A 19746-nucleotide genomic window follows, 5' to 3' on the forward strand; every position below is an offset into this window, starting at 1 on the left:
GCTTCAGTGCTGGTGGAACTCTTCAGGCATCTTGCCTTTCGGTGTATTTGGTGTATCACTCTTCCACTTTAATATCGAAATGATCAGGCTCAGAATAACATCAAACTGGAGGGGGAAGGAGAAAAACACAAAGCTGACTAGCAAAATATGTGAACTGTGGGGCAATATTAAATTGGGTAAAAGTCTTTTACCCAAGTATAACTATTATGTAAGCTGCCAGTGTGAGCCATTCAAAATGTTGAGCTCACCCGAAACCCTGGCTGATTGGGACCCACACCCAGTTTCACACCTTGGCTCAGGCGATTAGAGGATCATCAGGGGGTCCTTTTGTCCCTCTCTGGGGGGATACTCCCACTAGGTTTAAATCTGGGACTCTCCACCATTTGACCTTTGAACTGGTCAAATATATACAGTGTTGCCACAGTTACTTTGAAAAAGTAATATATTACGGACTACTGATTACTCCTTCCAAAAGTAACTTAGTTACTTTACTGATTACTTTATTTTTAAAGTAACTAAGTTAGATTACTAGTTACTTTATTAGTTACTTTCAGAAGCTGCCAATAACACTCCCCACTGCCTCAACATAAAAACATCAACCGATTTTGCCAATACTCACTTTATTGGAAGTGTATTTTAACAGTAATGTCAACAATATATCTCCTGACATTTGAAGTTGAACTTAAAACTTTTTTCCTGACAGAAATACTTGTTTGTATGAAAATAAAGACAGTCTTGTTACTTCACTTAACATAAATACTTTTTATAAAAAAACAAACAAACAAACAAACAAACAAAGAGTCTTTCTTGACTTTCCTTAAGATACTTTTTATACCATCCACATGTAAGCACTATTGTCCGCTTTTGTAACTTTGGACTAATCTTATGAAAAAAAAAAAAAAGAGACTGCAGGTCCAACTTAAATTGCCTTACTTCCTTGCAGGTAATTGTTTTAAGTTAATCAACTTGAAAACTTTAATAAGTTTATTAAGTGACTTTGATAAACTTAATTCAATTACTTGTAAATAGTTATTTAAATTGGATTCCCCATTCTCTGTTTTTTCAGTATATGTTGTCATCGCATGTTATGGGGGAAACAGTAGAGTGGAGCGAGTAAACCAGTGGTTGTACCTCATTAACAGAAGCTTCTCAAACCTTTTGTCAGAAAGTCGATTTCTTTTAGGCGTGAGCACCAAACCTCCCAGACTAAAAAGTCGCTCCACAGGAGCACTTGATGGGGTTGGAGTGTTATACTTTAAAAAAAATTGTCTTTATGCTTGAAAATTTATGCAGAATCTGAAGGTCGTAGCCTGACATCAGGTAGTCCATGACTTCTTTTTCTGCAGAATAGGTCTCCTCCTCTGGCTCTGCCTCAAAAGTGAAAAAGTCCATCTCACCTTGGCTGCTAGATGTAGTAGCACTGGGCACACTGGCAGGGTTTTTTGCCAGAGGAGCAGTGGTGCAACACTCTGCTGTCAGAAGCTGTTTTACTCGCTCCCTCCTTCCTGCATCTCTCAGCCATCGGAGTTTGAATTTTGGACAACTGGCAGCTGCAAGAAGGGCATCTTTGTCATCCAGCACACCGGCGAAACGAGTCTGAATAGCCTAAAAAACATAATTGATATTTTTATGCCTACAATTTATTATGTTATTGAATTATTTGCAAACCATGCCTAATATGAGATCAGTATTATGGATTAATTTTGTTTTAGGTTACTTGTAAACATTTTAATTGTTTTAATCTTATTTTTCAATGATAATTAATATTCTGTTCCATGTTTGTGAATTGTATGAAGCAAAAAATCTGACTAATTTCAAGATAGAGCGTACCTGTACAATGGCATCTGGAAGGCCTGCAGTCATCCTGGAGAGGTCATCTTTCACAGCCTGGGTCTTCTGCATCAGAACTTCAAGTGTTGGTAGTAAAGTTCCATATGGACAGTCGCCTTGTAAAATGTCCAGTGCTGCAGTCAGAGGTTTCATGGCCATGCAGTACTCATGCAGGAACTGGTATTCTTGATCTTTGAAGCACTTCAGTCCTAGCTTTGTGCACAGAGTATTCAGCTCACCCATGGGGATTTCTGCAATTCTCTTTACAGCATCAAAAAAGGAATTCCACCTTGTGGATGTTGGTATTAGGAGCTTTCTTTTGCTGATTTCTTCCACTGTTTCTGATGCAAGTGTAGATCTACTCGATTTGGTCCAAAGAGCTGTGCATTTTGCTGTGCTGCTCCTATACACAGCCCTGCTCTCTGCATTGGTTGTTAAATGTTTCTCCACATCACGTGTGCAAATTATGTTGATGGTGTGCGAAGCACACCTGCGGTGCGGGGGAAGAGACAGCTGACCATCACTTTCATTCTCAGCCGAGAGGATTTCTGACAGATCAGAAAAAGTGACATCATCGTCTTTGGGGCTGGACTCTTCCTCCTCCGTCTCATCATCGGACTCCGTGACAGGATGATAAACTTGAAACGCCTTAACAAAGTTGGATCCATTATCAGTAACTGTTGCAACTACTTTGTTGAGTAATCCATAAGAGGAGTGGATGTTTTCGATTTCTGTACCAATGACATCATACGTGTGTCTACCACGAATTCGCCTACATGCTAATGCAACCTTGTGACGCTCTAATGTGGTTCTACTGATCCAGTGGAGCGTTACTCCCATATAGCTTCTGTTGTTAGCAGTCCAAATATCCGCGGTAGTTGAAACAAAGTCAATCTCATTCAGTGTGGCCTTCAAATTTCTCTCCATTTCTGTAAACTCCTTCTCCAAGTAAGAAGTAAAAGTCGTTCGGTGAGGCAGCTCGGCATTAACAGAAGTAGGGATCTTTTTTATTATGGCACGAAACGAGGGCGAGTCAACAGTTTTTATAGGTAGCATTTCTTCTACAATATACTGTGCGACCAACTTCTTCAATTCTTCATCACTTACTGGTTTTGCACCAAAGTCCAACTTTTGTTGTTTGGGGGGTGTAGGACCTTCTGCGGAAGTCACGGCTCTCTGCTTCGGACCACTTGGTGGGACTCTCTCTGTGAGTTTGACTGTGCTGTGCTGCGACTCCAAATGTTTCTTTAAGTTTGACGTAGTGTTTTTGAAGGTAGATAACACTTTTTCGCCAACACAGAGTGTACAACGAACCTTAATATTTAAATCTTTAGTTGACAGAAACTCAAAATAGTGACCATATTTCCAGCTAAAGAACGAACATCTCTCTCCCTCCATTGTTGTTTACACTTTTTTACGTCGCTGGCTGCTTGTGAGCGGGAAACGTGACCTGTCGCTTATGTGACGTTTCACGACACGTATGCGTTTGTCATCCGCTGAGACGAAAAGAAAAAACCAAATCTTTTTGCTTAAAAAAAATAGTAACGCACAGTGGTTTGGACAAGTAACTTTAATCTGACTACTGTTATGGAAATAGTAACGCGTTAGATTAGTCGTTACTGAAAAAGGGGTCATATTCGGAGTAACGCGTTACTAAGCAACGCGTTACCGGCATCACTGAATATATATATATATTCACACAGCCTTGGCCAGCCGCTTGAGGAGGTACACCAGAGAGATAGAAGGCAGGAGAATAAACCAGCTGTTCTCCACAGAACCAGCAAAGGTGTACTCTCAGTGGCAAGGGAACAATAAGAGAACAGCACCACCAAGGCTGGAGACGGAGCAATACTGGAAGAGCATATGGGAGAAGGATGCAACCCATAACGGCAATGCTCAGTGGCTAGAGGATCTGAGGGCTGACCACAGCGACCTCCCTGAACAGGGTCCAGTAACCATCACAGTGGCAGATATCCAAGAAAGGGTCTCCAGTATGAAGAGTTGGACAGCACCAGGGCCCGACATGGTTCACGCCTACTGGCTGAAGAAGCTGACTGCACTCCACGAGCGTCTGGCAGCACAAATGAACCAGCTGCTAGTTAACGAGAGACACCCGGAATGGCTAACTGAAGGCCGGACGGTCCTGATCCCCAAGGACCCCAAGAAGGGACCGGTCCCCTCCAACTACCGACCAATAACCTGCCTCAGTACTACATGGAAGCTCCTGTCAGGCATCATATCGGCTAAGATGAACAGGCACATGGGTCAATACATGAGCGGGACACAGAAAGGAATTGGCAAGAATACCAGAGGCGCAAAACACCAGCTACTGGTAGACAGAACAATCAGCCGAGACTGCAAGACCAGACTGACCAACCTGTGCACTGCCTGGATTGATTACAAGAAGGCCTATGACTCAATGCCCCACAGCTGGATACTGGAATGCCTAGAATTGTACAAGATCAATGGGACCCTAAGAGCCTTCATCAGGAACTCAATGGGGATGTGGCGTACAACACTAGAGGCCAACTCCAAGCCCATAGCACAAGTCACCATCAAGTGCGGGATCTACCAAGGAGATGCTCTGTCCCCACTGCTGTTCTGCATAGGCCTGAACCCCCTCAGTGAGATCATTAACAAGACTGGCTACGGATACCGACTACAGAACGGAGCAGTTGTCAGCCACCTCCTGTACATGGATGACATCAAGCTGTATGCCAAGAGTGAACGAGACATCGATTCACTGATCCACACTACCAGGCTATACAGCAATGACATTGGAATGTCGTTCGGACTGGAGAAGTGTAGTCGGATGGTAACAAAGAGAGGGAAGGTAGTCAGAACTGAGGGGATTGAACTACCAGAAGGCAACATTGCAGACATAGAGGACAGTTACAAGTACTTGGGGATCCCACAGGCGAATGGGAACCATGAAGAGGCCGCTAGAAAAGCTGCAACCACCAAGTACCTGCAGAGGGTCAGGCAAGTCCTGAGGAGTCAGCTGAATGGTAAGAACAAGATCCGGGCCATCAACACGTACGCCCTGCCCGTGATCAGGTACCCTGCTGGGGTAATAGGCTGGCCAAAGGAGGAGATAGAAGCCACTGACATAAAGACAAGAAAGCTCCTTACCATGCATGGAGGGTTTCACCCCAAATCCAGCACCCTGAGGCTGTACGCTAAGCGGAAGGAAGGGGGCCGGGGACTGGTGAGTGTCAGCACCACAGTCCAGGATGAGACAACGAACATCCAAGAATACATTAGGAAGATGGCCCCAACTGACCGAGTGCTCAGTGAATACCTCAGGCAGCAGAAACCCAAGAAAGAGGAGGGAGACGAGGAACCATCATGGAAGGACAGGCCCCTGCACGGTATGTACCACCGGCAGATAGAGGAGGTGGCTGATATCCAGAAATCCTACCAGTGGCTGGACAAAGCTGGACTGAAAGACAGCACAGAGGCACTAATCATGGCAGCACAAGAACAAGCTCTGAGCACAAGATCCATAGAGGCTGGGGTCTATCACACCAGGCAAGACCCCAGGTGCAGGCTGTGTAAAGATGCCCCAGAGACAATCCAGCACATAACAGCAGGGTGCAAGATGCTAGCAGGCAAGGCATACATGGAACGCCATAACCAAGTGGCCGGCATAGTGTACAGGAACATCTGTGCCGAGTATAACCTGGAAGTCCCGAGGTCAAAATGGGAGATGCCCCCAAGGGTGGTGGAGAATGACCGAGCTAAGATCCTGTGGGACTTCCAGATACAGACGGACAAAATGGTGGTGGCTAACCAACCGGACATAGTGGTGGTAGACAAACAGAAGAAGATGGCCGTAGTGATCGATGTAGCGGTTCCGAATGACAGCAATATCAGGAAGAAGGAACACGAGAAGCTGGAGAAATACCAAGGGCTCAGAGAAGAGCTCGAGAGGATGTGGAGGGTGAAGGTAACGGTGGTCCCCGTGGTAATCGGAGCACTAGGTGCGGTGACTCCCAAGCTAGGCGAGTGGCTCCAGCAGATCCCAGGAACAACATCGGAGATCTCTGTCCAGAAGAGCGCAGTCCTGGGAACAGCTAAGATACTGCGCAGGACCCTCAAGCTCCCAGGCCTCTGGTAGAGGACCCGAGCTTGAAGGATAAACCGCCCGCAGGGGCGTGCTGGGTGTTTTTTTTTTTTTATATGTACATACATATATGCTCCAGCTTTCCCGCGACCCTGATAAGCAGAACAGAATGAATGGATGGTTGTATAGATGGATGTTTGGATGAATGGATATAATGTTAGTAACAGTAGTCACTCTATCAATCAGCAGCATACTCTGCGGCAACCAGTTCAGAGAATATCGGGAAACATTTTAAAACCGTGACAGTGATTATCTGTACACTGATGACTTACTACTCAATGTATTTTTACACCAACAAGGAGGATCCCAAAGACGTAAAAACTATAAAGTATATCTCAGCAGGGTAGGTAGTGAGTCGTTCAAAATCTTGAGGAAATTTAATTATGTTGAAAAAAACTATTGATTTATTGCATTTAAAGCAAGAGTTCTAAAATGCCTTTTGTGGACTGAATAAAGTTCTTCTTATTGTTCAAAATGGAAAGTGATGGATTGATTTTACAGCAACAGATGGGACAAACGCACGAAGACTGCAGGTGGAGCAAAGGGCTGGTGTGACTGTGAGGCAATGGATAGTAGGGCTTGTATTTGTAATAATTGCTTTACTACTTTTACTAAACACTCAAAACACTTCTACTCTACAAGATTCACACACATTCATATAGTACTTTATTCTATTAACTTTATCTATCAGGCACACACCCAGTAGCTTTGGAGTGCTGTTATTTGTTTAAGGACACTTTGACATGTGGACAGAAAGAGCTGAGAGATCAAACTAAATCGAACTGCATAGAAAGAAGCTAATTTTCTTGAACTAAATTGGTATGGTACACAGAAACATAAAAGAGCACCTGAAGTATTAGCCTAGCCATGATTTCAAGTTTCATTAGCCGTAGCCTTTGTTCATACTGTGTAAGTAGAAAGAAATAGGTATGTGTTATGGTGATATGTTGTTGTGTTTAAAGAATTTTTCCAGTATGTTAAAAGCACAGGCAAAAAAAGAGAAAAAAAAAAGGTTTAAAAGTAGTTATTGTTAACAATAAAATCAAAGTGCTGATTGTGTTCCAAATGCAGCTGGTAATTCTCACATGCATGTCTCTTAGTTTCAAAGCTGACATTTAATTTTGTGCCTTGTGAGGGAAAAAAGGTTTCTTTAGGGATTAGTAAATATAGCAGTGAAAAATAATAAGTGTCATAAAATGGAAAAAACTAAAGCAAGTTGAGCTAAAATACGAGACTTAAATTAAAGTATGTTCTACCTTGTGTGTGTGTGTGTGTGTGTGTGTGTGTGTGTGTGTGTGTGTGTGTGTGTGTGTGTGTGTGTGTGTGTGTGTGTGTGTCCGTGTCCTGGGCCATATAAAACCCAGATAGTCGGTAAGCGCCAAACATTCAGAAATAAAACACAGCAGTAACAAGTCAGCAAAGTGAAAGGGCTTTCCCTTTATGGAAAAAGAACTAAAGCGTCTAATACTGCACTTATTACCTGTTTGCTGATGTTCTGTGTGTGTGCGTGTGTGTGTGCGCATGTGTGTGTGTGTGTGTGTGTGGCAGCTTAATAGGGATTGATAATAACGCATTTGTGAGTGTTTTTTGATGAGCTGGGAGATGTGAGGGTATCTCTCTCAGCTGCATACATATTAATAACACTTGGTGTTTGGAGGGAATACCACTGTTGCCTGTGTGAATGCACGTGCAAACATACGGGCAGACACACACACAAACTTGCACAAGACCGTGCACAGACTTCATTTCTTTTCCCTCTCTATGTCTGCTGCACATGTTAAGCCACGTACAGTGGAAATGCATAAACACAGGCAAGTATTTTCTCTTACTCGCCCAGTCTCGCTCTCTCACACACACTTACGCACTAATATATGCTCTCTCTGGGTGTGATAAACTTGCTTATGACAGCTAATAACTCCCCTATTCCCTCTGGTCTTAATTAGAGCCAGTTATTACAGAGTGTTTGATGCTCTCTCTCTCTTTCTCTCTCTATCTCTTGCTTATTTCTCTCCCTTTTTCCTCTTGCCCTCCTTCTCACACTGTTGCACAGCTTGATTCCAGCATGTTGTTTAGAGTGAAATGTGGAGAGGAACTCCTCTCCGCTTCTGTGTTGGAGGTCTCTGCATCCAGTCTGCTTTCCACACTTATATATCCCCTCACAGACAAACACATAATTACTATTCCCTTCTGCTTCTATCTCCTTTGCGCTTCGGTGTCTTGGCTCAACGTGGCTCCATGAAATTTGTAGTTTTGCCCTTCGTTTCACTGCTTTTTCTCTTTTTTTTTCCCAGTTCAAAGTTAAGAATAGTTTGATAGATGGAGGGTAGAAGGAGGGCATGAACTGAACTTGAACTGACAACATAACCGATGCTTCTTTCATCTCCAAAACTTCATATTTTAGGGAAAAAACTTGTCCTTTTCTCACCAAAATTTATAAACGTTTTAAAACTATAGAGCCTTCTTCCAAAAAGTGTCATAGACCCAGGGTCATATGACTTAGTCAAACACACAAAGGACAGTATTAGCAGTAGTTTTGTAAAAAAAAAAAAAAAAGAAGAAGAAGAAGAAGAAGAAGAAAGAGTTGAAGTTAAGTTAACCAAGGAATTCCAAAAACTGGCTAATGGAAATCAGTGAAATGCAGATTCTTTAGCTTATTTCCTTCTATCCTCTTTAAGTTTCAAAGTTTGCAAAAAAAGAAAAGAAAACACATATAGCAAGTTAATAAAAGGTAGATGTACTGTAGCGTTGTACTGGTGATGCCTTGTTCAAAGATTAAATATACCCATATTAGATATATCCAGCATATCTAATAAAAATGACAGACAGTACATCTCTAATTTCGCCCCAAGGAAAGATATTGAATTACACCATAAACTGAGTAATACTGGATATTTTTTAATCAAATCTTGTTTTATATAGGCTTTTCTTTGTCTATTGCCCACAAGCTTCCAACGTATTCAAACCACTCAATATTTGATACAATATGCCCCCAAGAAAGAAAGTGAAGCGGAGAAAAATCTGGAGGCAGAATCAAAACTAGGATGCACAAGGGGCTGAATCAGTGGTATTTGATTTGAAGAGCGATTGACCTCATGTATAATGCAGAAATTATCCCTGGTGCCAACATGATGTCATGATCTGAGAGGAGTATGTAGCGAGACTCTCGACATCAAATATTCATCATTACATGCACGTACACGCGCACACAGACAAACACACACACACACGTCCATACTGCATGTTAATTTCAGAAGTCTTGGGTTATACAGATAAATCACACTTCTGCGATTAAAAGCAAAAATCACAACATAATTTATTTTTACAAGGTTCAGCATACACAAGGCTATTTGATAAAACTGCCTGATACCTTTTGGCTTCCTTTGTGTTACCGTGAGGAAGAAAGCCTAAAGGCAGCACAAACATTTAACTTTGATTAGAATTACAAGAGTAAAACAAAACCTGGCCGGGAGGGAAAACTAAACAAAAGCGTCTGCAGAATCCAGCCCCTCATTTGTCAGTCTGTGCACCTTTGACTCCTTGCCACATCTCCTGACCTCGTGTTTTAGTGCAGATGCGTTTAATGAAGAGACACAAGGAGAGAGTAGCCAGTGCAACAGGCATTTAACAAAAGAATTTATCTATTTTTTTCAATTTCGTAGACATGAATCGTTACAAATTTAATGGCTAAACCTAACCTTGCAGCTTTTATGCCTGAAGTTAACCAAGCAACATATTTGTAATAAATTCCATATTCCAAACTCTATCACTTGGTCTCTGGCATAACAAGTCAAGTCGAAGTTCTCTTCCGACCCTCCAACTTTCAAATGTGGATCAGAACATCAAAATATGCCCAGCAACACAAAGCGATACACTAAAGCTTGTGACTATATATCACAAACTGCCATGAATGGGTTATGATTATTATAAGTATAACAGTTGTTTGGTTTTGGTTTTGGTTTTGGTTTTTTTGTTTAAAACCAAAGTCAGAGGATACACATAAGCAGACATGGAAAAAGATAGTAGTAAGCAGAATAACAGGCAGGTAAACTGGCTGGGAAAGCAGACTGAGGGACTGACATGGGAGACACGGGACTACTATGAGGAGCTGAACAGCAAATGAGACACAGGTGGAAATGATTAAGGCAGAGCAGATAATCACAGAGATGGGAAAACAAAGGACCAAAGCTACACAAAGAAAGCAATTACTGAAGGAAGAATGAAAGTGATTACAAAAGAACAACATGAAACTGACACTGACATAAGTGTTTGGGCATTTTTGGAATATGTTTATTTTTTCCTTTCTCCAAGGACAAGTGTTTTTTTTCTCCTCCTGCCCTGGTCCAGATACACCTTAAGGACCAGCTTGAGCCTCCATTCTCGGCCATGCCGTCTGCTACTCACCAGTGGTAAACTCCAAATGTTGTTTTTTTTTCTATCATCCTCTGTGCTAATCCTGTTTTCTCCTTGTCCCCAGTTGCTTTAGTATTCACTAATTACCAGAACTCACCTGGCTCCTCGACACTGCTCCGTTCCTTCCCACGACTTCTGTTTGGACTTGCCTACTCACTAATCACATACCTGCCTGCCCTCCTGGACTGGGGAGCATAATCTGTTGGTTTTCCTTGGCTCAAAAACCCTCAAACCCCACTGCATACCTCCTCCTGAGAATGTCAGCTCACAAGTGAACAATCATCCTTTCCTGCCTCTCATACTATAAACTATATTAATGGAACACGCATCTCCAGACCTTTGGAATTAACTCTGCTCTCCTCTTCCCTAGTGCTTTCCCTCCCTGTGACCCTGAACTCTTGTTCTGACCTCTCCCATATTAGCTGGTTTCTCAAAGTCAGTTGTTTCAATAAAGTTTTTGCATCAACTAGAGTTGCCTAGTTTGAGTCTGCATGAGTTCCGAAGTGCATAAAGGCTCTTTTGGCGAGAGAGATCTATGTAAATATATAGTGAAGTGATACATGGGGTATTTTGTCTCTTTCTGTATGGCTACAAATTGTTTTGTCAGTAGGTTTAGTTTGGCAGTCAGTATCACCCTGACCAGATGGTACAGCTGAGCTGAACTGAACATAAATGAATCTAAAGTAGTGACATTATGGAGTGCTTTGCTGCCAGGACTATAATCACATCAGGCCAAACCTGGCACCGATATATAAAGAATATCATGTGCAAGAACCCAAAATCAGATAAATTTCACAGAATAAAACTGCAAACAGCAAAAAATAAGACACACTGTGATTTGTTTGTAATTTGAGTAAGAAAACCTAAAAGAGGGGAGTGTAGTATCTGCCATGTGACCTTCTCTTCCCTCCCAGCTAACTTCCACCAAAACTGTAGCTCGTTGGCCAACAAAGACCAAAAGAAAAAAACAGTCTTGTTTATTTAAGCCACCAGCAGAGAGAGGGAGACACTATTCTGGGATGTGGTGTCTGTTATTCACTTTGCCAATTCACTGGTTTCAATTTTTGTGTTAAAGTTGAAAGTGTTAATTAGGGTGCTCAGGGATGTCTTTAGTGCTCTAGTCTTTTTCCATAGTTGCTGGGTAAATTGAGTGGGCTGTAATTGTGTGTGATGGCAGTTGATGAGGTTGTAAGCTGTGATCCAGAATGATTATGGCATTTCTGGTCCAGCCATTTTCATGCTGACACTGTGTTGTTTGAGCTGCTTATGAGAGGCAGTATTATGTAACAGTCACCACTTCTTTTCTTTCTTCCATTTTTTTTTTTTTTTGTTGTTTCTTTTGTTGGGGGAAATTACAGCTTGCGATAGAAGTTCAGAATGTCTGATAAAAATCAGCAGAGATGATATGAGGGAATCTTTTCATTCATTTTCCACCATAAATTTTCTTGTAACCTTTTGCACTCCAATCATTGCAGAACATTTAATCATGTAGCTCTACAAAACAGGCACTAAAGAGACTGCAAACCAAATACTTTTCTTGTACTACTCAGGTATCACTAAACCAACAATCCCTCCCCAACTTCAAAATGCACTCAGCACTTCTTCTTGATCCTATGTTTGACACCTTAATTAATCTAAAGGTGGACCATACGATGGAATACCCAAATGGTCATAGCAGAGCATTCAATTCCTTGTGTTAAAACAAAAAAAGAAAGAAAAAAGGAGAGTACAACCAGCATGCCAGTACCACCATGCAATACTGAAGATAAGAGCCACAATACACAGTGCCTTCAGGATCTTAGGGAGGATCTTTTATGCCCCCAGGTGTATTGGCACTGTAAAAACTTTTTAACTAACTCTAATGGCCAGGGGTGAGGCTCTCCCCTGAGCCTCCAGATTTTGCTCCTATACTGAGGATCTGACAGTCAGATTCAGGAGTTCCCCAGACCGTTCTTTCCACAAACAGTCTGTTTCCTTGGAACTATTCAGGATACTTCCAAAAATACTCATTGGTTAATTGATTGTTAAATCCTAACATCTGTAGTTTTTATGGACATGTTTTAGTTCAGATGAAGTTTCCTTTAACATCGAAATCTACAGGTAAGATGTAAACAACATTATTCAAGGTATTAACAGGCCAGAAGTAAACCTATCTGGTTAGAATGCAAAGTTTTGCTTAGGTAATGATCAAACCTACCAGATCCCAATCTTGTTAAAAATGCAGGCCCCGCCCACCAGGACCCAAAAAAAGATGAACTGCCAGCAATCCCCTCCAAAGGTCCCATCTCCAAGCTCTGCTGGTCAGAGCTATTTGGATGCAACGGGAAAGGCAGGATTTTTAATGTAGTGGTTAATAGCTTTATGATAAACTGCCATCTAATATTACATGAGATGCTTGGTTAGCGCAACAGCTGGACTGTGACGTTAAGATACTATGGTCTATGTTAATCACCATAAGCATTCATTCATAGCACTTTAACTCAGCGCTATCTGTTACAAATATCTGTTACTCCCATTGACAGAAAGAACACACACACACACACACAAACTCACACTCATGAATCTCTTGCAGACTGAGACTCGGATGCCTCATTGACTTGCCATTAAAAGAAAGAGCCTTCATTAGTTAGGATCTCCCTCCGTAAAGGATACCAACTGTGCACATTTATGTGCAAAGGCATGCATGTGTGTATCAGAGGTTTGTTGTCTGAGGCTTTTGCATCTAACCATTCAGTCAGTTTCCAGCACAACACGTAGCCAAAAAGGCGTATTCATTAGCAAGAGGGGGACCATTTCCCGGCACTTGGAAATTCAGTAAAGCGTACACGACCATGGCTGGAAGCTGAAAGTAAAAACAGATTGGGGGAGATTCAGACAAACGGAATGGAGGAATGCAAGTGAAACATTGTAGAACATTCCAGAAAGGATTGTTATCAAGAAACACTGATCCAGTCATCAACACACAGGATCAGAAATTATTTCAGCCAGAAAGCTGATGCATTTCACTGGCTAGAAATTTTACAACGAGGAGGAGGAATGACAGAAATTATGTTCAGCAGCCTGAAATAAATGTAATGATAAGTAATTTTCTATATCAAAGAGTGATTCTTACACTGCTTATCTGGGTCCAGGTCGCAGGGGCAGCAGCAGCTAATTAGATCCCTAATCCGCCTCAACTGTTTCTTTTTCGTTCCAGCTCTGCTCGTAGCCCCACTCTTATAACCCCACCTGAATGACTTACTGCATCTCTTCACCTTATCTGTAAGGAAGAGCCCAGACATGCTGTGGAAGTTCATTTCCACTGCTTGTATCCACACTCTCATTTGATGGATCATTACCCAAAGCTCGTGGCCATAGATGAGGGTATTAAGGTAGATTGACCAGTGACTCCACAGCATTGCTTTAACTGTTTAGCTCTATCTTCACCATGATAGTGTTTGTATCTCTGCTAACACCGGACTAATATAATATACTGTACACAACTGTACAGAATAGAATAGAATAAAATAAAATACTATATACAATAGAATAAAATAAAATAAAATATACAATAGGATAAAAATAGAATACAAATATACACTGAGTAAAAGTACAAGTTTGGCAGAAAAGAGTATTGCACTTAGTCTTATTGCACATGTGTGGGTTTGTGTGGGTTTGATCAGCTGCAAAAGTCTTTGTTGTGGAGTCTGACAGCAGTGGGGAGGAAAGACCTGCGAAATCTCTCCGTCCCACACCATGGGCACCGCAGCCTGCCACTGAAGGAGCTCCTCAGTGCTGTCAGAGTCTCCTGCATGGGGTGGGAGATGTTGTCCAACAGGGATGACAGCTTAGCCACCATTCTCCTGTCACTCACCACCTCCACTGGGTCCAGAGGGCATCCTAGAACAGAGCTGGCCCTGCGGATCAGCCTGTTCAGTCTCTTCCTATCCCCGGCAGAGATGTTGCCACCCCCAGCAGACCACGCCATAAAATACGGCTGAGGCCACCACAGAGTGATAGAAGGTCTTCAGGAGTGGGCCATTCACTCCAAAAGACCTGAGTATCCGCAGAAGAGGAGGAAGCCAGAGTACCTGGAGAGAAACCACCCAAACACTGGGAGAGCATGCAAACTCCACACAGAAAGGCCCTCCAAATATATAAAACTTTCCCACTCTCCGTCCGGGGAGTCTTTTAACCCTCAAGCTCAGGTCCTCTGCCAGAAGCCATTTTCATTTGCTTATCCAACTCAAGGTTGCAGAGGGGCTGTAACCTATTCTGCTGGGTGAATAGCAGGATACATCCTGCACAGTTCAGCCTATCGCAGGGCTAACGTTGACACGTTGGATCTCTATAATGGCTGTAAGTGTGAATGTGAGCACATGTGGTTGTCTATCTCTCTGTTAGACTGTTAACCGTCCGGGGTGTCCGTCTCACCCCGCAACAGCTGGGTCTGGGCTCCACCCCATCCCCGATGATAAGTGGTTAAGAAAATGGATGGATGGCATTCCACATGAACACCCAAGAAAAAATGTACACACATATCTAACTTGGCAATTTATAACATTGCATGGCTTCGAAAGAAATCGGACTATTTTTTGATCCCCCACTAAAAACAGAAAATTACTGTTATTTTGTAGAGGCTTCAAAACAGTGTTTGTCCAGTCGAATGCTTTTAATGTTGCACAGAGGCAGTATTTTGTTTGCACAAAATATTCCATTTCCCTTAGAAGTAAGTAAATACAGTTTTATTTATGTATGATGCAAATGCATGGCAATTTAGCATTAACAGGACCAATTCATACAATCTACAACAGTGTTGTGCTGTCCTAATGAACTGAGGTCTTTCCTAGTTGTGCTATTCATCCCATGTGACAAGATTATATGGCATTATGCAGAGTAACTGACTACACCAGAACGTAATGTTCTTTTTTTAGTGTGCTTTTACATTTTGGAAGAAGTACAAATATATGGAGAAAAAGCTGCATGTTTAAACGGTGTAAGTTGTGCAAAAAGTATGCCGGAGAAAGAGAAAGTGTTAAAGCTAAACACATGAACTACTACAGGTGCATGAAAATTATCATCATGATTGTTGGTCCACCTTGTACAGCCTATCAAAACCATGCTATGTAATGATATTAAAGTTTGAGATCAGTCAAGACAACACAATTCTCAGTGCCAGACAAATCATGGGTGGTAAACAATAAGTGAATCAGGACGGTAGCAGATGTTACAGCGTGAGCTGTCCAGAAGCCGCAATGCGGTTGACAATCTGATTACATTACATGTGACAGATGCATATACGTATGGTGATGGAAATTCTATTACACAGACACCTGTGCCCTGCTTATGCTTTACCTGAGTCAGTCAAGATGTGCTTTCATCTTAACTGATTTGATATTTGTAACAATATAATACCAGCATTAAATTAGTATTGGCTCGAGAAGCAATAATTCTATTGAAGCAGCCACCTCTGTACTGTTGTCATATTGAAAGGAACTGCACAGACAATTCCTCCTGACTATAATCTGGCAGGGGATTTTTCAAATGTGATGGCAGAGTGGGGCACCAGGGACCAGCGGGAAAACACAAGAAAAATGGCATTGCACAGGATCCTTCTATATTTAACACATTTGCATTGTGGGTAAAAAGATATATTAATCTTTTACATACTTTTAATTTGAGCTTTTATTTTTACTAGATTAAAAATAACAGTATTGTGTAAAAAAAAAAGAGATGCACAAACATGTCTAAACAAAATCCTACGTAAGTAAAACTATTAGTAGCAAAATATAGCTAAATTTCATCATCATCATTTGTATGCTAATATATAATTTTAATATTGAAACTGCTGCTGGACAATTTAATTCAATTCAGTTTATTTTTATTGCACCAAATCACAACAACAGTGGCCTCAAGATGCCTAATATTATAAGGTAAAGACCAGTGTTGGTCAAGTTACTTGAAAAAAGTAATCAGTAACTAATTACTGATTACTTCCCCCAAAAGTAATCCCGTTACTTTACTGATTACTTATTTTCAAAAATAATTAATTACTTAGTTACTTAGTTACTTTTTAAAAACACGATTTACAACCTGAAGAGGTGATAAAGCGATAGATCTTTCAGCCCAATTCTACTTTTTCTGCATAATCCATCATACAAAATGTAATCAAATGGAAAAGTCTCTTTTTTTTAACTTGTTTTATCAGTTTTAATCTTTTAACTTTATGCATCAAGCAAAAATTTTATTATATGCAACATTCTCTGACTTGAATAAATTAGTTTAACATTTAAACCTATTTTCTGCACATTCCAGCACATAAAATAAAATATTTTTTGTGTTTACACTCACTCTTTCAAATAGATGCAAGTAAAACACAGCAGAAAATAAATAAAGTCAAAGACTCAGCGGTCCTGTTGCTCTATTTTCACATGTAAAGCAGGAGTAGGGTAGGCGGAGGTTTACCCTGGTGCAGGTGTGCCGCGGTCAGTTGAAGAATCAGCGAGTTTCTCTGTGAGTTTCCCATTACGTCGCTGCGCACTCGGTGCTTGTTTGGAAGTTTAGGGGTTTTTTTCGCTGTAAAAAGTTTTCTTCCCACGCACGATGGACACTAATGTTTTTGTCACTTTTTATGGAATCAAACTCAAAGTAAGGTCAGTACTTCCACGCTTTAAACGCTGCACGCTCAAACTCTCCCAGAATCGATATGTGATCCATTGTTGATCTGCACACAGCTGTTGTCACTAACAGCGCACTCGCTTACGTCACTGTCATGAGACATTCTCGCAAAAAAAATCACGGTTTTAGTAACGCAGTAACGCAGCGTTCCTACGGGAAAGTAACGGTAATCTAATTACCGATTTTGCAATAGTAATCCCTTACTTTACTCGTTACTTGAAAAGGGTAATCAGATTACAGTAACGCGTTACACGTAATGCGTTACTGTAATCTGATTACAGAGATGGGCGTTACTGCTCATCTCTGGTAAAGACCCTACAATAATACAGAGAAACCCCAACAATCAGACAACCTCATATGAGGAAGCACTTTGGCGACAGTGGGAAGGAAAAACTCCCTTTTAACAGGAAGAAACCTCCGGCAAAACCAGCTTAGGAAGGGGCAGCCATCTGCTGCGACCAGTTGAGGAGAGGCAATGTCAGATTGAAAGTTACTGCTCTGTAGATGCCCTTTTTTGTTATGAAAGTAGGTGATCGGTCGTTAATTAACTAACTAAGAGTTGGCAAGATTAATATCGAGCTATAATATCTGCAAACATGTACAGGTAGTGCAGAATTATTAGGCAAGTTGTATTTTTGAGGAATAATTTTATTATTGAACAAAAACCATGTTCTCAGTGAACCCAAAAAACTCATTAATATCAAAGCTGAATGTTTTTGGAAGTAGTTTTTAGTTTGTTTTTAGTTTTAGCTATTTTAGGGGGATATCTGTGTGTGCAGGTGACTATTACTGTGCATAATTATTAGGCAACTAAACAAAAAACAAATATATACCCATTTCAATTATTTATTTTTACCAGTGAAACCAATATAACATCTCCACATTCACAAATATACATTTCTGACATTCAAAAACAAAACAAAAACAAATCAGCGACCAATATAGTCACCTTTCTTTGCAAGGACACTCAAAAGCCTGCCATCCATGGATTCTGTCAGTGTTTTGATCTGTTCACCATCAACATTGCGTGCAGCAGCAACCACAGCCTCCCAGACACTGTTCAGAGAGGTGTACTGTTTTCCCTCCTTGTAAATCTCACATTTGATGATGGACCACAGGTTCTCAATGGGGTTCAGATCAGGTGAACAAGGTGGCCATGTCATTAGTTTTTCTTCTTTTATACCCTTTCTTGCCAGCCACGCTGTGGAGTACGTGGACGCGTGTGATGGAGCATTGTCCTGCATGAAAATCATGTTTTTCTTGAAGGATGCAGACTTCTTCCTGTACCACTGCTTGAAGAAGGTGTCTTCCAGAAACTGGCAGTAGGACTGGGAGTTGAGCTTGACTCCATCCTCAACCCGAAAAGGCCCCACAAGCTCATCTTTGATGATACCAGCCCAAACCAGTACTCCACCTCCACCTTGCTGGCGTCTGAGTCGGACTGGAGCTCTCTGCCCTTTACCAATCCAGCCACGGGCCCATCCATCTGGCCCATCAAGACTCACTCTCATTTCATCAGCTCATAAAACCTTAAAAAAATCCGTCTTGAGATATTTCTTGGCCCAGTCTTGACGTTTCAGCTTGTGTGTCTTGTTCAGTGGTGGTCGTCTTTCAGCCTTTCTTACCTTGGCCATGTCTCTGAGTATTGCACACCTTGTGCTTTTGGGCACTCCAGTGATGTTGCAGCTCTGAAATATGGCCAAACTGGTGGCAAGTGGCATCTTGGCAGCTGCACGCTTGACTTTTCTCAGTTCATGGGCAGTTATTTTGCACCTTGGTTTTTCCACACGCTTCTTGCGACCCTGTTGACTATTTTGAATGAAACGCTTGATTGTTCGATGATCACGCTTCAGAAGCTTTGCAATTTTGAGACTGCTGCATCCCTCTGCAAGATATCTCACTATTTTTGACTTTTCTGAGCCTGTCAAGTCCTTCTTTTGACCCATTTTGCCAAAGGAAAGGACGTTGCCTAATAATTATGCACACCTGATATAGGGTGTTGATGTCATTAGACCACACCCCTTCTCATTACAGAGATGCACATCACCTAATATGCTTAATTGGTAGTAGGCTTTCGAGCCTATACAGCTTGGAGTAAGACAACATGCATGAAGAGGATGATGTGGACAAAATACTCATTTGCCTAATAATTCTGCACTCCCTGTAAAGACTGGGAGTCCTCTAGCACAGCGGTCCCCAACCCCCGGTACTGGTACTAATTTTATTTTGTTGTATTTATCCGCGACACCTTAAAGGCCAGTCCGTGAGTTGTTTGGTACCGGGCCGCGAGAGTAGAGGCTCAGGTGTGAAATGTATGGTTTTCAGGGTTTTTATCAGTTTTCAGCGTTATTTTGTTATCGTTTTTATCGTCAACTCGATTTTCCTGGGTCTTTTCACGTGTGTTATGAATAAATCTTTTTTTCGGTACCGGTACTAGTTTTATTTTGCTGTATTTATCCACGACACCTTAAAGGCCGGTCCATGAAAATATTGTCGGGCATAAACCGGTCCGTGGCGCAAAAAAGGTTGGGGACCGCTGCTCGAGCACAACCGCAGAGCTAAAGATACAGAGAAACAAACACGTTTCCCGATTGTTTTCGTCCTTCACCAGTCACAATCTTACAGCCTTTTTAACACATAACCAGATGCAGTCAAGTCTTAAGCATACTTGTCTTTAACATATTGCACAATTAATTTCAGGCTAATTAACACAGCAGTTTGAG

General features: G+C 41.6%; 1 pseudogene; it reads right to left on the reverse strand.

Moving 5' to 3' along the window:
* Positions 1–575: 575 nt before the first annotated feature.
* Positions 576–3489, reverse strand: LOC146653816 (uncharacterized; annotated as a pseudogene).
* Between the last annotated feature and the right edge of the window lie 16257 nt (positions 3490–19746).

The sequence above is a fragment of the Rhamphochromis longiceps genome, linkage group LG14 (assembly GCF_057381845.1).
Source record: "Rhamphochromis longiceps isolate RC_006_pf linkage group LG14, R_longiceps_female_GT1.1, whole genome shotgun sequence".
Taxonomy (NCBI): domain Eukaryota; kingdom Metazoa; phylum Chordata; class Actinopteri; order Cichliformes; family Cichlidae; genus Rhamphochromis; species Rhamphochromis longiceps.